The 4,794-nt window shown below is 35.2% G+C and overlaps 1 non-coding gene across 1 annotated transcript; it reads left to right on the forward strand.

Moving 5' to 3' along the window:
* Positions 1–499: 499 nt before the first annotated feature.
* On the forward strand, positions 500–615 carry Trnal-caa (transfer RNA leucine (anticodon CAA)). The gene is made up of 2 exons: positions 500–537; positions 570–615. It is a non-coding gene; the product is annotated as a tRNA-Leu (tRNA).
* Positions 616–4,794: the final 4,179 nt, after the last annotated feature.

The raw sequence follows: 4,794 nt of genomic DNA on the forward strand, positions 1-4,794 counted from the left end.
GAGTGCTGCTACAGTGCTAACACTTCACCTTTTCTATCCTCGGTCAGTGGAGGAGAAATCCTTCATGACTGAGACAATTTTTATTTTTGTTCGTATCAAGAGTGCTCCCTTTTTTTTGGGGGGGGGGAGTTCGATTTTCCCCACCTTAAAAACCGACCTTGTATCTAACTCTGCCCTCGTGGGGAGGAGCATTACGTATTATGACTGTTTTTCTTCCCAGACCCTTTAACAAAACCCACCCTCCTTCTCGATTTGTCAGAACGGAATTAAAAATTGTGTTGTGGTGTGCGTGTGGATGTGGGAAAATAAGAGAGTATGTGTGTGTGTGTGTGAGAGAGAGAGAGAGAGAGAGAGAGAGAGAGAGAGAGAGAGAGAGAGAGAGAGAGAACGATATCGAAGCTATCAAATTGCAACAAAACTGTGTTTCGTTTAAAATAGCTAACAATAGGAAGTAGAATTATGTTACCCCCCCCCCCCACACACACACTCTTTCGTGTCTGTCAGGATGGCCGAGCGGTCTAAGGCGCCAGACTCAAGGAATTGTATTTCCTTAACCAGGATTATGAGTATTCTGGTCCACGAATGTGGGCGTGGGTTCGAATCCCACTTCTAACAACGTTTTCTGTTTTTTTTTAATTTATATTTTTATTCGACTAAAAAGTAATTATTATCGCAAAATGTCTGGCGCCTTAGACTGCTCGACCATCCTGACAGACAGAAAGGCACTAAGGCAGATCATAATTCTTCTTACTAGCTATTTTAAACAAAACAGATTACAGACTTAGCTTTCGTATAAGCTATATCGCTTGACGAGGTCTCCAGCTGATCGAAACATGCTCATGAATGTGCAGCAGCGACATATTAATGTTTATGTAAAAACAAATAAAAGTTATATATATTGTTTGTTTTTGTTAGCGATACTTATTGAATGAATTCAATTATTTATATGGAAGTGCATTTTTACCTAAATGCGAGTTGGGAATAATTTTTCCTTTGAGCAGTTAGTTTCCCCCAAATGGGGAGCAGCGGCATATGTATTATTTTTAAGATATAATTATCCACTGACACGTGTTTCATAGTCTATGACTCATTCAGAGTGGCCGAATCTAGCTAGATTCGAAATCGGGATCCCGTGATAAGAAGCCTTAGCCGCTTACACTGAGCTTTCTCGCACGACTGCTAGTGTCACGTTTTTACGTAGATGTTTGTTTGTTTGTTTTTGTTAGCGATACTTATTGACTGGTTGGTTGGTTGGTTGGTTGGTTGTTTTTGTTTTACGGCATATCAACCCTTTTCAGGTCATTTAATGCCGAATCCAAAGATTTTGAAGAAATTTTTTTTAATAGAATATATTTGTTGTTTTCAAGTCGGTTTCTATTTAACCCATAGTTGGGACGCTAACAGGTACTACCACTCCAGGTCAGAGTGGACCTGGGAGCAATGGCAATTAAAGGGTGGCTCCACACTCCCCAAAGCCTGCAAGCTGGGGCCTCACCACTGGATATAGTTTAAAGTCATATCCAGGACCGATACTTATTGAATGAATTCAATTATTTATGTGGAAGTGCATTTTTACCTATATATATTAAGTATAAAGATCGATAATTGTAAATTATGAATCAGTTTCAAAAGGGAAAAAAAACAAAATCAAATTGAGTGTACGATCATTTCGGAAACGATATCCATTTTATTAAAATTGACAATAAACATTGACAAAGACTTTGTTTTCGAACATAATCTCCTCATCAGCACAAAAGAGGGGAGGGGGATAAGTTTAAGACACCAAAATAAACTAGCATTTTTGTAGTAGGTAAAGTGGATGGTCCTTATTGAGTTTCATTAGAAAATTTGTTTTAAAGTTATACACCAACATGCCCACATATGTACCGACGAAAAGTAGGCACTTCCAAACGATTGTGAAGAACGAAAAGCACATAATCCCGTGACGTCAGATTGGTGTTAACTATACGAAGTATGGAACAGCAGAAGCGACTTAATGATTTTTTTAAAAACCTTTGTTTATCTTCTTCAAACTGCAATTAATAATTAATCTTTGTTATAACTTTGTTAGGTTTTAAAATTTACACAGTTTAATGATTATATTATCATCATTTGTATGTTAAATATGAAATACAGTTTTACTAAATATGTACGACTGTTCATTTGGTTAATTACCGGCTTCCATACTTTGTTTGGTTAAAAAGAGACAAACTAGAGACCGTAGTGATCTACAAAAAGTTTATTTTGGGAGCAACAAAATTTTTAAATAGGTTTTAATCTGGCGATAAAATAGGTGGAAAGAGTCATGTTCATATTATAACTTAATATTAAAAAAAAAAAAAAAATTAAACACTATTGATTAAAAGTCTATGTCATAACGGAACACTCTGAAATAATGAAATTAATTCATTTTAGGAAGTTTCTTTTTCTTTACAAATTCAACTGATAATAGTATATTCAGGGTGACCCCAAAAAAACAAAACAAAAGAGGCCATCTAGAACATATGCTGTAGAACGGAGAAAAAAAGGCCAAAGACCCTAGTGTTTTGATATGATGTTTTGAATTATTTAGTTATGACCAAAATTTCATTTCATTCGAACAAAACAGTAAGAAGCGGCGCCTAATTAGAGCTGGGCCCGTTTTTTATGGGTCACCCTGTATTTAATTAAAAAAAAAATGCTATTAAAAACATATATAATAATAATATGAAATTTATATCAATTTTTAATTGCAACTTCAAGGTACATGTTTGTCCAATATGTGGATTTAAACTTTTAAAAAGTAAAAAGTTTTTACTTATTTGAACTCTTATGTTTCATAATAAATTGAAATTTCGATCAATTTATATATATTTTGTTCAAATTGCAAATATATATATATATATATATATATATATATATATATATATATATATATATATATATATATATATATATATATATATATATATAGGTGTGGGGAACACGCACTAAAAAATATTTCCCCTCATGTATTTTGCGGAAACTGCATTCTGTTTGTAATTCCATTCTAAACTGGATAAGTATTTAAAATTTCATGAAAATCTGACCATTAGTTTATTTTTGCTAGGTTTATTAAACACGGGTATGTTTTCACGTTCGGAATGCTTACTACATGGCAACGTTATTTTAAAGCGCCAATTATGTGGACACAATTTTCGTCTCGCATTTTCATTATTTTCGTACGATGAAAAATATTTTTTAAATAAATTATTACTAGTTTATTTTTCCCGTTTTCTTTCAAATGGTAAAAAATTTATAGTGATGATATTAACTCATAATAAAGTTACATCGTGTGACATATAGGGGTGGGGTAATTTTTGTGGTGAATTTTGAAGGTGCCTAACGAAAAGCAAGACCGCGACCAACTTCGAACTACACGTGGAACGTATATCAATTCTTTCGATATACACACTAAAAAGGCAATCAGAAAATTAAAAAAAAAAAAAAAAGGTCTAATCAAATGGAGGCGCTCTCCGTTGTGTCTGGCAACGTTTGCATATATATATATATATATATATATATATATATATATATATATATATATATATATATATATGGATGTTTTTATTTGCTTTTGTCAGCGATACTTTTTGAATGAGTTTCAATTATTTATACGAAAGTGCATTTTTACCTAAATGCGAGTTGGGAATAATTTTCCCTTTGACCAATTTGGTATCCTCTAAATGGGGAGCGGCACATATATTATTTTTAAAATATAATTATCCATTGACACGTGTTTCGTTGTCTACGACTCATTTCGAATCTTGCTAGATTCAGCCACTCTGATGAGTCGTAAACGACGAAACACGTGTCAGTGGATAATTATATTTTAAAAATAATAATCGTGACACTCTGCACTGATGATTCAGGATAGGATGAAACACTAGTATATATATATATATGCTTGCCAGTCGGTTTGCCTCAAACTCCACACTGGACCCTTCCAACCACCCCCTACCTGACTTTCCTATGCGGACAGACGCCACACTAGACGATCTGAAAACCACCCCTGCTCAGGTGCATGCTATCATAAAAAACCTTGACACCTCAAAAGCATGTGGACCCGATCTTATCCCAGCTGTGCTATTAAAAAAGTGCTCAGCCGAAGTAGCTCCAGTTCTCTCCAAACTCTACAACAAATGTCTTAATGAAGCTTGCTTTCCGGGCTGTTGGAAAACTGCTTCTGTTGTACCAGTATTCAAGAATTCTGGTGAAAGGACAGACCCATCAAATTATCGCCCCATTAGCCTCCTTCCACTTTTTGCCAAAATATTTGAGACCATAATTAACCACGCTCTAATCCATCATCTTACAGATGCTAAACTACTGACTGACAAACAATATGGATTTAGACAAGCCCGTTCCACAGCAGACATCCTCACCGTGATCTCTGAACGTATATACCAATCACTGGACAAAGCGGGGGAAGGCAGAGCGGTAGCTCTAGATATATCTAAGGCTTTTGACAGGGTATGGCATGAGGGTCTCCTCAGTAAAATCAGATCATACGGTATCACTGGTAGAATACTTAACATAATTAAATCCTTCTTAGATAAGAGAAAAATCCAGGTAGTCCTCGACGGTCGCACATCTAAACAATATGATATAAATGCGGGAGTGCCCCAGGGTTCTATCCTTGGACCTCTATTGTTCCTGATATTCATAAATGACCTCCCCGACAACATTGCCTCTGAGATGGGTATATATGCTGATGACACTACACTCTATGGCAGACACGACAGGAAGACGAATGAACACATTTCTAAAGAAATG

The sequence above is a fragment of the Euprymna scolopes genome, chromosome 40 (assembly GCF_053919585.1).
Source record: "Euprymna scolopes isolate OS-2025 chromosome 40, ASM5391958v1, whole genome shotgun sequence".
Classification (NCBI taxonomy): domain Eukaryota; kingdom Metazoa; phylum Mollusca; class Cephalopoda; order Sepiida; family Sepiolidae; genus Euprymna; species Euprymna scolopes.